Genomic DNA, 16746 nt, shown 5'->3' with positions numbered 1-16746 from the left:
ATATAAAGATGGTAATACTCCAAGGTAGAACAGAACAAAAACTGGATTAGTATTTGATTTGCGGAACACAACTGCTTTGACCCAATCCTAGATATGGATGAGGTACTGGAGTTTGTTTCTCCAAGTCATTCAGGACAGAATGGCTTGACGGACCACAAGAATAATAAGCATCGATGAACACGGATGCATAACTACTCCTGAATATCAATTGATATACAAGGGCCAGAAAACAACTAAAGATGGACAACTCAAAGGAACATACGATTTTCTGAGTTGTGGATGCATGGTTTAGCATGTCGAACGAAGTTCAGCATATTTCTTCCGGATATCCCATGCAGAAAAGTAGAACTAGCAGAGCCACAATATAGAATGGGGAACTCATAGAGGGCCTGTTGTGATCTTTTGATCCAACAACTTCTGCCATAATGGTTCATGGTATTTGGAAGAACGATATACCACGGACCTCGAGGACTATCGCAAAGGTTACTAATATACTAAAGGAACTAGCAACACTATCAACATGATGTAAGTAGAGTGAATCTCGGGTTCAAAACCCAGGAATAGAATACCTACTACTAAGTGGCATCACGGGATGCTTTCGAGAATAAAGGCCAGAATCCTCACACTGGGACACAAATCATGGCTAAATTACTAGATGATCCCCTGAGACACCTAGGGTCATAATAATATCTCCAACATAAGTGTCAAGGCAATAGAATACCTCAACTCATCAATTAGTGTGATTGAGCTGGCATAAAGGAACATTGAAACCAGAGGGAAAGGATTTTGCAAATGCATCAGATTATTTAGAAACCTGGGATGACTCGGACAGCATAACGGCTGTAAATGCTCAGAAAAGATTTGAGACATTCACAAAAATGGTGGCATAACCACTCAGAAGCACAATATCAAGGTCTCGAGATCAATAATTAACATACAGAGGTAGAAACTGAACTGAGGCTTAATCCAATAATCTTATAAGTCTACGGATTAGTAACACGTGATCCTGATAGAAAGAAGGGAAAGCCTAGTTCTTAACCCCGTAGGAAGGATAAGATGACTCAGATCAGAAGGGCATGAGGTATAAGGAGTAAAAAGAGCCTTACGTTCCATCCCACAATCAATTCCCTTATATAACTAAAGCATTTCTAGACTCAACTTCGACCAGTTTGGCTTGGTAATCCTACAGGCAGTCAAGCTCTGATACCAACGCTGTCAGGACCCCGACTCAATGCCACACCGATCTAGCATGTAACACATCATATCACTTTGCGGCCTCACGCACGGTATTCCCACGGGTGCCACCTTACCTGGCCCGGGACCGTTTGCGCCTTTTGGCTCACGTATATGATAGTGTCGCTAGCATCCATAAAACAAAGAACCCGGCATGACATGGCTAGTCGTGAACCCAAAGTGGCACTAACTTACAGGGACAGGCATCCATGACCCAGCATCGAACGTGTCGGTCATCAGCGAGTGAATCCAGGCTGTAGCACTGGGCTAGCAGGACTCCGGTGAACCAGGCTGTAGCGGGCTAACAGGACTCCGGTATTCATCGCGTGACATTTCCCCGAAGGGACAGACACAGGAACGAAGAAGGACACATGCCGGCCAGCCTAAGTGTTCCGGAGCAGTAGCAAGCTACCATGGCTCAGTGGAAACACTAGGAGACATTTCCCGGTAAGAGAGGCTACTAAGGATAAACAACTAGGTTGTCAGATCCCACACATACCAAGCATTTCAATAACATACACACAATATGCTCGATATGTGCAATACAACATGGCATCACAACATGACTCTACGACTCAAGTATTTATTCAATAGGCTCCGAGGAGCGAGATATTACAAACATGGGTCTCATGACCCAACACTCAGAGCATACAAGTCAAAGCACATGCGGAAGCTTAACATGTCTGAGTACAGACAACTATAAACGAAAAAGGCTGAGAAGCCTGACTATCTACCAGATCCTGCCGAGGGCACAAGATCGTAGCTGAGGTAACAAGCTAAACGTCGAAGTCCACGTGGAACTACTAGTGAGACTGAAGTCTCTCTGCAAAAACATAAATAGGCAAACGTGAGTACAAATGTACCCAGCAAGACTTACATCAGATCTATCTACATATGCATCATTATCAACAAAGGGGATGGTGGAGTTTGACTGCAGCAAGCCAGCTTTGACTCGGTGGCTAACCTGAACTATGACTGCAAGTAACTCTTTTGAGGTGGCGCACACGAGTCCACATATTCACCATATCAATACACCACTATGGATCCGCTCCCGTCTCCCTACGAGAACGCCATCCATAGCACTCACGCTTATCTTGCGTATTTTAGAGTATCCACTTTCACTTGTCTATGAACTATGCAAGGGGTCCAAGTTTCCATATCCGAGGAATCCGGCTATTCGAATAGATGATGTTAACCCTGCAGGGGTGTACTTCTTCACACACGCTCTCGCCACTTACCGCCCTATACACGTCATGTACCTCGGCAACCTTCAAGCGGAAGCCGGGCGAGGGAGTCGGCCACGACCTGACTAACCGAACAAGTCTCTAGTCCAGGTTTATCGCCTATTCGGGTTCCATCCGCAAGGAGATCCGGCCGGGGTGTCGCTCACGGCCCCAAACGATGTGAGCAGGGTTCCCAAGCCCACCATCCGGGTGCCACTTGGTACACCGTGCCACTGTGCCTAGTCTGTCCCAAGCCCACCTGTACCGGGTGCCACTTGGTAGACTACTAACACTACCTACAAACACCAGAAACTAGTTGCAACTCCTGGACAGAGATCAAGTTGATTAATAAGTCGAGAGGGGCACTTAAGCATTCCAATGTGTGGTAGTAGCTGGTCATGGATCACAAACACAGAACTCAGTTCCTGAGGACGGCTGCAATGAGACAACCCACCATGTACTCCTACATGGCCTCTCACCGCTACCTTTACCAAATCGTGTTCACACACTTAGCTCTCAACGGTAGGACATGTTCACACACCTCTGATTCATCCCCGATGAATCAGACCTGACTCAACTCTAAGCAATAGCAGGCATGACAAACAAGCATGAATGAGTAGGCACATCAGGGCTCAAACAACTCCTACTCATGCTAGTGGGTTTCATCTATTTACGGTGGCAATGATAGGTCATGCAAAGGATAAAGGGGTTCAGCTACCGCAGCAAGTAACAATATGTCGTTGTTGTCCTAATGCAGTAAAAGAGAGCAGGAGCGAGAGAGTGGGATTTTATCGGAATGAACAAGGGGGTTTTGCTTGCCTGGCACTTCTGAAGATAGCATAGCTCTTCATCGGTGTCATCGAACTCATCGTCGAACCACGTCTATCGAGAGGGGACAAATACCGGCAAACAAGGGAGAACACAATCAATGCAATGCACAATATGATGCATGCTATGACATGGCAATATGAACGTGTTTTGGGCTAATGCACTTAGCTATGATTTAAATGAAGTTGGTTTGAATACAAGATTCAAATTCAAACTCCATATGTGATTATTTAAATGCCCTTTACTTCATTTGTCCTAAACAGTAGTGATAAGTTGTTCTAACATGCATGGAAATGGTACAGATGGATTCCTTGAATTTTTCTGATAATTTTTCATATATAATTTATTTCATTTGGAGTTACGGTTGAATTTCTATGAATTTTAGAAGTTTATACAATTTTCTGGAATTTATAAATCATTTCCTAATTTATTTTAATTCCAGAAAGGAATTATTGCGTCAGCATGACCTCAACCTGACGTCATCAGGTCAACAGGGCGGGTCCAGGTCAAACCTGACGTGTGGGGGCCACACGTCAGTGACACAGGGTTATTTAGTGTCAATGACAGGTGGGGTCGGGTCAAAGGCCACGTCAGCGCGGTCAAAGCTGACGTGTGGGGCCACTGTGATTAATTTAAACTAAATAGAAAATAAACTAAGATTAATTAAAGCGTGGGGCCTAGGTGTCAGTGACACGAAGCGGTGGTTAGTGGCTAATTAAGCCAGCCACGTCAGCTGGCCGGAGATTAGCCGGTGACGACGACAGAGCACGGCGGGGCACGCCCGACTTGTGCTAAAGGCGACGAAGGCGGCGGCTGAGGGCACCGGGGCGTAGCCCGGCTCTCCCGCATCTGATGGGGTAGGTGGGAGGCTACGGGAACGCCGGGGCTCGCCGGAACGGAGCTCGCGGCGGCGCCAGAGTTCGGTGAGTGCGGGGTTGGCGCTGTGGTGCACGGGAGGGCGAGTTAGGATATGCGTTAGGCTCCTGGTGGCTTCCTGAGTGCGGTGACACGCTCCGAAACGAGCTCAAGCGGCTGCAGTGACGGCGGCGACGAGGTCAGCGGCGGCCAGAGTTCGGCCGCGACGGAGCTATGGCCTAGAGCTCGCAAACGCGAGGGGAAAGAGGGGGGTTCTGCACGGAGGCTCACAACGAGGTCGATGAGCAGCTCGGTTGTCTCGGGGAGGCGTCGGAGGCGGCGAATCGACCGCGGCGATCGCCGGACAGATGCGGCGATGAAGGCGGCAGGGACGACGCTGCGGTGCACCCGGCGTCACGTGATTTGGTGGAGACGAAGAGGAAAGGCGCGGCGGTTCTTCTGGAAGCATCGGCGAGGCGAGGGGTGGACACTGGCCGCGGTGAGGCTCGTCGGTGCTCTTCGGGTGCTCGTGGTCGATCACGAGAGAGGAGAGCAGAGGGGGATAGGGACGGATGGAGAGATACGGGAGAGTGAGAGAGGGTCGAGGGGGCCGCGTGGCGTCTCCAGGGAGTAGCGGAGGCAAGCAGGGAGGTAGGAGGTGGCCGAGGCATCGCCAGCGCTCGCCACCGAGCAGCTTCGGGGCGAGGGGGAGGAAGACGACAGAGAGGAGGAGGTGGGCTGGGCCGCTGGAGGAGCTGGGCCAGGTAAGTGGGCCGCCAGGTAAGTCCTTCTGCTCTTTTTTTAAATTTCTTTTCTGTTTTACTTTTTATTTAATCTTTTGCCACTGTTTTTGAATTTAAAATAATTCAAACAATGGCCAAAAACTCCTCTGAATATTTTTATTTTGCTAGATGGACTTTTCCAAAGCTCATAAAATATTTCAGGGGTATTTGAAGTTATATTCTAATTATATGAATATAATTTAAATTCAAATAGCTAATGATTTAAATTCAAAGTCCCAAAAATAATTCCTTTAAAATGTTCCTAAATTTTGGTTTGATATATAGCTCTTGCCAAAATTCTCAAACATTGCAAAAGGACATCTTGGAACATAGAATGAGATTTCTAGGGTTTTTGCCCTTCTTTTATTTAGGGTTTTGAGGCTTCCAATTTTCCTCAGTTCAAGTTTTAAAAATTTAAACATGATGCACAGATGGAAGCCAGCCTAGGTCAGGCCAGAACTAGGGATGTGACAAGCTTTGCCTCATCTCATTAACTAAGTTTCTGAGAAGGAGGAAAACAAAGTTTCTTGAACGGTTACAAGACCACACAGGTCCGACTCGGGGATCACTCTCCCGGTAAAATTTTACTCAGAAACTTAGCCCTCGCCACTACGCTAGTTTTTACTTCTTCCCTGGTCTTCCCCACTACACGAGTGAATAAAGATGCCTTGTTATGGAAAACACGAGCATTTCTTTTGTTCCAGATCTCTCAACACATGAGCATTTGCAGCAAGATGACTGCCTTTCTTGAGTAGCCCGGTTGTCCCTCGCCCGCGTTCCACCATTGTTTAAGCGTGTGGATGTCGTTCCAAGAAGGTGTCGTTGATTGCCAACCCAACTAGTTGTAGATGGAGTTCCAAACCCTGATAGTGAATCGACATTTGAAAATCAGGCGGGCCGCCATTTCTGGTTCCCTCTTGCATAGCGTCGAAGTGTAGGAACAGGAAACGTACAGGAGTAGGATGCATTGTCCACTGAAATTTTACGTCGGGTAAGCAAAATAGAGGAATGTTTCCATGAAGTCCAACCTCATGTTTGTTTACCTTTGAAAATGAACTAAGGCCCCGTTCGGTTCATATGGTATCAAAACATAGGAAAAAGAGAAAATGTAGGAACAGAAAAGGATCACAGGTCCAACGGAGTACAAAGGAAGGTTATCAAAATAGGTGTTCGCGTGACCATAGGATAACCTTAGGGTAGCATTCTGCAAACAGTGGTCTTCAAGTATTTTTCTTAACTGAAGCAAAGGAGCTTTATCTCTATCTCTCACCTCAGCCCTTCACACACCCGTTGTTTTTTTAATCCCTGATGATACGGCCAGAGTGGCTCGCCTCAGTCTTCCGCCTAAGAAATGAGCTCCAGGCAGATGTTAGGATTCCTTTGGAATTGGCACCGGAAGCGCAAGTTTCCTCTGGTTTACGTATGCACATCCTGTGTCCTGAACAATGCATAGGTAAATAAACTTCCATGAACAGTCGTTCACAAATTCTATGAACCAAACAGGACCTAAGAAGTTTCTATAGGGTTGGTTCCTGAGGAATGCAATCCTGCGAATCAAACAACATGTAAAGGAAAATTTTCTGAGGGTGTCAATCCTGTAAAATTCCTAAGCAAATCATGTAAATCAAACAAGGCCTAAACCAAATCTAACCCAAAGCTACCGAAACATGTACAGAATAGCACACAAGAAAATCCCACCAACTCGGCGACAAAGTGGCTCGACCAAGAGCATCGGACACACAGATCATTCCGTTGCTGTGTCAAGTTTTGGTGCGCAGCTTCTTCCTGCTTAGACGGTCTGGATGTCTGCCGTGCCCAGAATCAAGGGGTAGTGCCCAGAATCAAGGGAGTATTGTGTTACTCATATTTTTATTAAAGAGCAAAATAATGTAAGCCAGGTGTTAGCAAACTTTGGTAGAACGGAGGACCGTACGGTGGTCTGGCTCCGCTTTGGACCGGCTAACATTCCTAGCCTGTGTAGGGATGATCTCTCCTGCTCTTGAGTAATACAATTCTTTTACCCCGCAAAAAAAGAGAGGCCTAAACCAAATCTAACCCTGAACAATAAAGCTACGAAAGCATGTACAGAATAGCACGCAAGAAAAACCCACCGACTCGGAGATAAAGTGGCTCGGCCAAGAACACCGGACGCACACATCATTCGTTACTGTGTCAAGTTTTGGTGCGCAGCTTCTTCCTGCTTAGACAGTCTGGGTGTCTGCCGTGCCCAGAATCAAGGGGTGATGGCGTGGTGCTCAGCCGCTCCCGCCATGTGGTCACACGGAAGCCGGTAGCATGATTGACGCCATGCACGCACGCGTGTGTATGCAGTGCACTGAGGCTAGCTCTTGGCTGGACAGACAGGAGACAAAACCCACATGGATCGAGCCAGCAGCACCTCTGGGCCCGCCACTACACCTTGATCCAACGCCTGGCCCGGACAGCGATCACCTTTCGGCGCTGCGCCATTGGCACACCTTGAGTCGGGGCCCAGGCCGGCGACAATCCTTTTGGCGACGCGCCATTGGCATTTGCGTGGCAATGCAAAATGTACAGCCAAGCATCGCACATCTAACAGTTGTCTTGTCTAAAAAAATATATCAGTTGCCGTGTTGGAATAAAGGTGTAGGTGATTTTTTTAAATACTGTAGTAGAAACTTATTCATATGTGGCTCACATTTTAGACCGTGGTTTGTACAACTAATAAAGAATTGTGTATAAAATCATTTTATACATAATTGACATGTATTGTATTTCTTTTGTCTCGGGCGAGATTAAAATACATAGTTGCCAATTGTTAATAGAAGGCGCGCTATTTTTCGTGAGCGGGGTACGCCCACATAATACTCCCATTCAAATACCTTGGTATTCATGCTTATTACTGTAATTTTTTAAAACTGAGAATGGGGCAATATTGAAGATTGTTTTGAGAAAGTGTTGAGTGGCTGACGAGACAAGAACTTATCTTATGTTGGTCATTAGTACCGATTAACTTGGTCTTGAGCAGCCTACTTATTCTTTTATGTCCTTCTTAGAGATCTCTGAAGGGGTCATGAAAAGAGACTACTACCTTGGACGCAATTATGTATCCGAATGAACCAGTGTTGGCAATTAGGTTGTCACTGTATTGCACTGAAAATTTTCATTTACCTAGAAGCATGAGAAGTTGGGTATGTTCTTTGTCAGAAGTTCTTATCGGTTGGCTTTCACAAAATAATGCGGCTGAGTCATTCTAGTCACAACAATTGCCATTCCGAGGGTGGTAGGAAGATCCGGAACATGATCTCGCATCCCCCCCCAAGGTAGTGTATTTGGTCACATGCTCGCAATGGAGCCACCTGGCGTGCATCACAACCATTGCAAGAGGGAGACATGTAACATGCCTGAAATGTGGCATGTGTGTAATGGAGCAAGAAGATGGGTATCATGCGATTATGAGGCGTATGACGATGACATGTATCTAGGGTAGGGCAATAGACCTGATCTAAGCACCCTTCCCAAAGACACTGCCCTATAGTCGAAGACATTCAAAGGACGGCAAATTCTATCAACTGAAATCACCTCAGGATGCAACTCACTCGATCACGAGTTTCACTCAGACAACCCAATTCTATTCGACCAGGATATAATCATTCGACCATATCAGAAACCACTCGGAATATAGAAGAACTAAGGTCACTCTGGATGGCAATGGTCAGGCGTTCACTCCTTAGTCTTAAAAATCATCTATATCACTTTCATGCCGATGTTACCAGTAACGTCCCCTCTTTGTGTACATTGAACTCTATGTAACAGGAGATGGCTGGGGTCCTGGCGCACTCTATATAAACCACCCCCCTCCTCTGGGACAAGGGTTCGCACCCCCTGTAACTTCACGCACAATCCAATCGACCAGCCTCTAGGCACCGAGACGTAGGGATGTTACTTCCTACGAGAAGGGGCTGAACTCGTAAATCTTGCGTGCACAACTTCACTGTAGCTAGGATCTTGCCTCCTCATACCTACCCTTCATTCTACTGTCATACTTAGAACCACGACAGTTGGCGCCCACCGTGGGCAGGTGTCTTAACAACTTTCCGGTGAGGTTGCAATTTTTTCGAGTCCTATCATCATGGTTTCCGGCGGAGGTTTGGCTAAGGGCCGCGAGATCCGTCTCGGCGCGCTTGTTTTCATCGCTGGCGACTCTGCTTGGCTTCAGGAAGCTCCCCTCGACGTCGAGACACTCCCTGTCCGCGGGGCGACGCACTTTCCCGCGTGCATTCGCGACGTCCTTCTGCGGCAGCCGTCGACCCAGTATCGGTCGGCTCCCGTGGTGTCTTCGCTCCCCGTTGTTCGCCGTCGCAAACGGTCCGGTCGGTCCCGACTTCAGCGGTGGGTGAAGCATGCGGTGGCACGTCAGTCGGCCACCCCTCAAGTTGCGGCAATCGAGCCCGACGAATCTCTCTACGTCCTGTTCGATCTGTCGACTGGCTCCGTCGAGACCCTTTCCGAGTGCGACAACAACGATCCAGCGGCGGAGGTCCTGATGGTCGACACACCACACAGCCCGCCTGGCATGCATTGCAACGGCGACGACGACGGTGGCGGCGATCCGTCGCGCGTTCACGAGGAGTACCACCCCGAAACCCTCTCTTCTCAGCAGAGGGAGGAACTTCACCGCCGCAATATGGAGGCGCTCCACACGCCCGTTATCGGAGAGACTCTGAGGCTCGGGCCTTGGAGGCGGCCCGCTTGGCCACTTTGGCTGAGCGCACTCGACTGGAGAACCTTCAGCGTGCACTCAACGAGCGTGCTCGGCGGCAGATCCCTGAATCCAGTCGACGGCAGCGGCAGCTGTTCCCGCCTGAACCACAGGTATACCGCACTCCGATCCAGAACCTTACAGTTGCAGCCCGCATAGCAGAGTCTATTCAACCGTCCCAGTAGGAAGCTAGTAGAGGTTTGATGCAGATCAGAGCGCTGCTCCGGGCAACCGGAGAGTAGAACACTGCAGTATCTCAGTCGCGTAACAGAATTCATAGCAGATCTGTGGTGGCTGACACAGTTCAGTCGGCTCACAGCCCAAGATCGCCTCCGCGTTGTGAGGGACGAGGGCATCGCCAAGGGCAGTACCTGGGTCGGAACCACGAGCAGCACGATCATCGGCTCAATCGTGATGACCGTCATCGAGTGCCCACGCCCCCTCCGAGGGGCAGATCATACGTGCCCCGGCATTATGATGATAGGCGCCCTTACAGCAAGGAGCGGAGGATGCCAGTCGACCCAAGGGAGCCAGGGTTTGATGCAAGGTCAATTCTGGTGCAAGGTCTGGTGGACAAGAATCGAGCACAAAGAGAAGGGCAGGACGGAGATCGCCCGACTGGAAGTAGAGTGCATGTTTCTGGTCCCGAGTGTTTTAGCAGAGCCATCAGGGCTGCAGAGATCCCTCCCAACTTCAGGTTGGTGACTGGAGTTAGTAAGTTCACTGGTGAATCGAAGCCTGACACTTGGCTTGAGGATTACCGAGTTGTTGTTCAGGTCGGTGGTGGAAACGATGAGGTGGCCATGAAACACCTTCCCCTGATGCTTGAAGGGTCAGCTAGGGCTTGGTTGAATCAGATGGCTCCAGGCAGTATATTCAGTCGGGAGGAGTTAGCCCGAATGTTTGGCAAAACGTTCGAGGGCACATGCAAACGACCTGCAGGGTTGACAGAATTACAGCATTGTGTGCAAAAACCGAATGAAACTTTGAAGGATTACATCCAGAGGTGGACCACTTTGCATCACACTGTGGAGAATGTGTCTTAGCATCAAGCAGTTTGCGGCTTCAAGGAAGACGTTCGGTATAGAGAGATTAATCTGAAATTCGGTTGGACGGGAGACATGACCCTGACCCGAATGATGGAAATAGCCACTCGGTACGCAAACGGCGAAGAAGAAGACCGACTCCGCAGCGGCAAGGGCAAACTAGTCGGCCAGGATACTGGAGGAGATAATTCCAATTGGAAGCAGAAGCGCAAAGCGGAGCCTGCGGCTCCTGGAGAGGTTGCAGTCGCATCCCAAGGAAAATTTAAGGGAAAGCCTAAAGGGCCCTGGATCCCCAAGAAGGTAAATGATTCAACAGGGAACGACGTGTTGGATTTACCATGTCACATTCACATTAAGAAGGATGAAGAGGGTAATCTGATTTATCCCCAACATACCACTCGACAGTGTCGAGTCCTTATATAGCAGTTCCGAGAAAAACAACCCAATGAGAAAGAGAAGGAATCTGATAAGGATGAAGACAAGGAAGAGGATGATGAAGGATTTCCCAATGTCAATTCCACTTTGGTGATTTTCGCTAACATTGAAAGTAAAAGTCGACTGAAAGTCATCAATAGAGAAGTAAACATGGTTGCTCCGGCAACGACGATGTATCTAAAATGGTCAAAGACTCCCATCACATTCGACCAGTCCGACCACTCGCCGCATGTAGCCACCCTGGGAGGCAAGCATTGGTGGTCGACCCGGTCGTTGGGGGCACCCGATTGACCAAAGTCTTGATGGATGGCGGCAGTGGTTTAAACATTTTGTATGCTGAGACCCTTCGAGGGATGGGCATTCCGATGTCCAAGCTCAGCAAGAGCAACATGCGGTTCCACGGAGTTATACCTGGAAAGAAAGCCGATTCACTTGGGCAGATCACTCTTGATGTGGTTTTTGATGATTCAAAGAATTGCCGTAAGGAAAAGTTGACATTTGAAGTTGTGGATTTTCACAGTGCCTATCATGCTATCCTGGGCAGAACTGCGTATGCTCGCTTCATGGCTGGACCATGTTCAGTCACTGGTAATTGGCAGCGAGTAGAAGAGTGCTTCCAAAAAGGCTCGAAGATTGCCGATGAACAGATGGCAGCAGTAGAAATGGAAGAATAAAAGAAGACTATAGATCCAAGTGATCTGTTGAGAGCTAAGAAGCCTGCTTCAGAATCTGCATTTAAGTTGTCTGGTGAAACGAAGTCAGCTCATATTCACCCGACTAATCCCAATGCTGCTCCGACTCATATTTCAACAACACTCGATAGCAAATAGGAAGAAGCGCTCATCCAGTTTCTCTGTGAGAACCAGGACATCTTTGCATGGAAACCTTCTGACATGCCAGGTGTACCCAGGGAACTGGCTGAGCATCGTTTGTGAGTCGACCCAAAAGCAAAACCTGTCAAAGAGCATCTCCGACGGTCCGCCGTGGTGAAAAGAAAGGCAATTGGCGAGGAAGTGGTTCGACTTTTGGCAGCTGAGTTCATCCGAGAGATTTACCACTCTGAGTGGCTCGCCAACATCGGCATGGTCCCCAAGAAAGATGATTCACTCTGTGTGTGTATTAACTTCAAGCATATCAATCGGGCCTTCCCCAAAGATCACTTCTATCTCCTCCGCATCGATCAAATAGTCGACTCGACTGCGGGATGTGAGCGATTGTCCTTTCTGGACGCATACTCCGGGTACCATCAGATCCGACTGTATGGACCCAATGAAATAAAAACAGCTTTTATTACCCCATTTAGGTGCTTTCACTACTAGGAAAAGGGCTATAGCCAATATGGACATTAATGATGCACCAGATATGTGGTGTGCCATTAGTGTCCACATTACTAATGGCGCACTAGACACACGGTGCGCCATTACTAGCAATTTTTTTTCTTTTTCCAAAACTATTAATGACGCACCAGCGCACAGTGCGTCATTAATAGTTTTAACTAGTAATGGCGCATCACAAACAAGGTGTGCCATTACTAACATTTTTTTTTCCAAAACTAGTAATAGCGCACCAGGGTACAGTGCGCCATTACTAGTTCAAACTAGTAATCGCCATTACTAGTTCAAACTAGTAATGGCGCACCACAACCAAGGTGCGCCACTACTAACAACTATATTTTTTTGTTTTGCGAAACTAGTAATGATATTTCTTCTGTTCTAGTCCTCATGAATATTTATTTTTGTGTTTATTCTGGTATTGAATTTCTAACTCACAAAAAGTATTGAATTTGTTAATATTTTTTGAACTCATGAATATTTTTAAATTTCATGGGCACTTTTTGAATTCATGATTTTTTTCAAATTTGATGATATTTTTTCACATTCATAAATGTTTTACCAATTCACAAATGAATGCAACTAAAAATTCAAAAAAAATTGATGATATTTTCAAATAACAAATTTGGTGATATTTTTTCATATTCATAAATATTTTCAAATAACAAATTTGATGATATTTTTTCACATTCATAAATGTTTTCAAATTTGATCGTCATTTTCTAAAAAAATATTAGATGCAACGAAAAATCCAAAAAAGGTTAGTAATGGTCACCAGAGGAAGGTGCGCCATTGCTATCAAAGTACTTATGGCGCACCCCTAGGAGGTGCGCCATTGCTAACCTTCCCCCTCGCTAACCCTCCCTCTCCAGATCCCCTCGCCCACTCTCGCTCTCCATCGCCGCCGTGCAAACCCCCCACGCCCGCTCTCCACCGCCGCTGACGACCCCCCGCACGCGACGACCCCCGCGCTCGCTCTGCCACCGGAGTCGCCACCGGAGCACTAGCAGGAGGAGTCCTTCTTCTTCCTCCAGCCATCGCCATCTCGCGGTCGCCACCGTCTCTCCGGTCCACCCCGGCCTTCACCGAGCCTGCCACGATCTCCACGGTGAGTCCCTCAACCGTTCCCCCTTCGATCCGCCTCCATAGGCCGCCGTAAGCCGCCGCCGTCGACCTCGCGCTCACCCCATAGCCGGCCCGTGTGCCCCCGGGCTCCATTGTCGCGCCCCGGCGCACGACCTCCCTGCTGCTCCTACCCTTGGGCACGTATCCGCCTGCGTGCCCCTGGCCATCCCTCGCCCGTGCTCGTCCGCCCGTTGCCGCTCGCGCGCGCCCGTGCTAACTGTTGTTGCGCCGCCCCCGCTGCTGCTGTTGCTCTGCTGACTGCACTACTGCTGCTATTGATGTTCGCTACTTGGCCGCTGCCTTGGCTTGCTCTTTCCCGCTGCTGATCATGCTGCTGCTGGGAAGAAGATTAGAAGCCATTGTTGCTGTTGACGTGCCTTTGGTTAGCGCCGAGCATGTGGTCCGTGGAGTAGCAGGGTGGTGAGCTTGGTGTTTGCAGGTGGTGCTGGAAGGAGTAATCCTGGCCATTGGTCTTGTCACCCAGGACCCCTCTTTCTGTTTGTTGGGGTGAGTCAATGAAATAGATGGCTATGTGATGATCGTCTTTTGCATCTGTGTTTGCAGGCTCCTCTTGGTGCATTATGTCAGCAGCACCATCAACGGGTCTCTTGTGAGTGCCACCACCTGCAACCATATTTCGACGAACGGATGGACGGACGGACAGCCTTGGAGGATATATGCAGTATATGAAATAACAGAAGCCCTATGATGCTCTGTTTTCAGTGTTGCAACGGAAGACAACTTTTTTCCCCTCTTGACTGAACTGGTAAGTATAATGTTGCTTCTTTTTCGAAGAGCGAGCTCTTCACATGAGGACTGGACGGAGCCAAAAAGATGATGATAATCCACTTGTAGTTAGGGTGCTTGATCTTCCCATTTGGTTAGGATTTGCTGCACACAAATTAAAGAGAAAGGTTATGAAGCAAAACTGAGCCAAAAAGATGATTGTAGTCCAAGAAAAGTTGAGTCTGAAGCAAAAGGGAATTGGCTGCCTGCACACTAGTAATATATATATATATATACATATATATATATATACATACATACATATATATATATATATATATATATATATATATATTGAAGGAAATATGCCCTAGAGGCAATAATAAAGTTATTATTTATTTCCTTATTTCATGATAAATGTTTATTATTCATGCTATAATTGTATTAACCGGAAACATAATACATGTGTGAATACATAGACAAACAGAGTGTCACTAGTATGCCTCTACTTGACTAGCTCGTTAATCAAAGATGGTTATGTTTCCTAACCATGGACAAAGAGTTGTTATTTGATTAACGGGATCACATCATTAGGTGAATGATCTGATTGACATGACCCATTCCATTAGCTTAGCACCCGATCGTTTAGTATGTTGCTATTGCTTTCTTCATGACTTATACATGTTCCTATGACTATGAGATTATGCAACTCCCGTTTGCCGGAGGAACACTTTGTTTGCTACCAAACGTCACAACGTAACTGGGTGATTATAAAGGTGCTCTACAGGTGTATCCAAAGGTACATGTTGGGTTGGCGTATTTCGAGATTAGGATTTGTCACTCCAATTGTCGGAGAGGTATCTCTGGGCCCTCTCGGTAATGCACATCACATAAGCCTTGCAAGCATTGCAACTAATGAGTTAGTTGCGAGATGATGTATTACGGAACGAGTAAAGAGACTTATCGGTAACGAGATTGAACTAGGTATTGAGATACCGACGATCGAATCTCGGGCAAGTAACATACCGATGACAAAGGGAACAACGTATGTTGTTGTGCGGTCTGACCGATAAAGATCTTCGTAGAATATGTGGGAGCCAATATGAGCATCCAGGTTCCGCTATTGGTTATTGACCGGAGACATCTCACGGTCATGTCTACATTGTTCTCGAACCCGTAGGGTCCGCACGCTTAAGGTTTCGATGACAGTTATATTATGAGTTTATGAGTTTTGATGTACCGAAGGGGTTCGGAGTCCCGGATGAGATCGGGGACATGACGAGGAGTCTCGAAATGGTCGAGACGTAAAGATCGATATATTGGACGACTATATTCGGACATCGGAAAGGTTCCGAGTGGTTCGGGTATTCTTTTGGAGTACCGGGGAGTTACGGGAATACGGGAGAAGAAGTATATGGGCCTTATTGGGCTTTAGGGGAGAGGGAGAGGCAGGCCGCGCCCCCCCAAGGCCTAGTCCGAATTGGACTAGGGGGAGGGGCTGCGCCCCCTCCTTCCTTCTCTTCCCTCTTCCCCTTCCTTGTCTCCTACTCCTAATACTTGGAAGGGCTCCTAGTTGGACTAGGAAAGGGGGAATCCTACTCCCGGTGGGAGTAGGACTCCCCTAGGGCGCGCCATAGAGAGGGCCGGCCCTCCCCTCCTCCACTCCTTTATATACGGGGGCAGGGGGCACCCCATAGACACACAAGTTGATCTTCATGATCGTTTTCTTAGCCGTGTGCGGTGCCCCCTTCCACCATAATCCTCGATAATATTGTAGCGTTGCTTAGGCGAAGCCCTGCGACGGTAGAACATCAAGATCTTCACCACGCCGTCGTGCTGACGGAACTCTTCCCCAACACTTTGCTAGATTGGAGTCCGGGGATCGTCATCGAGCTGAACGTGTGCTAGAACTCGGAGGTGCCGTAGTTTCGGTGCTTGGATCGGTCGGATCGTGAAGACGTATGACTACATCAACCGCGTTGATATAACGCTTCCGCTTTCGGTCTACGAGGGTACGTGGACAACACTCTCCCCTCTTGTTGCTATGCATCACCATGATCTTGCGTGTGCGTAGGAAATTTTTGAAATTACTACGTTCCCCAACAGTGGCATCCGAGCCTAGGTTTTATGTGTTGATGTTATATGCACGAGTAGAACACAAGTGAGTTGTGGGCGATATAAGTCATACTGCTTACCAGCATGTCATACTTTGGTTCGGCGGTATTGTTGGATGAAGCGGCCCGGACCGACATTACGCGTACGCTTACGCGAGACTGGTTTTACCGCCGTGCTATGCACACAGGTGACTAGCGGGTGTCAGTTTCTCCAACTTTAGTTGAACCGAGTGTGGCTACGCCCGGTCCTTGCTAAGGTTAAAACAACACCAACTTGACAAACTATCGTTGTGGTTTTGATGCGTAG

This window comes from Triticum aestivum, chromosome 7A (genome assembly GCF_018294505.1).
Source record: "Triticum aestivum cultivar Chinese Spring chromosome 7A, IWGSC CS RefSeq v2.1, whole genome shotgun sequence".
NCBI lineage: Eukaryota > Viridiplantae > Streptophyta > Magnoliopsida > Poales > Poaceae > Triticum > Triticum aestivum.
Note: the sequence above shows the minus strand (reverse complement) of the source record.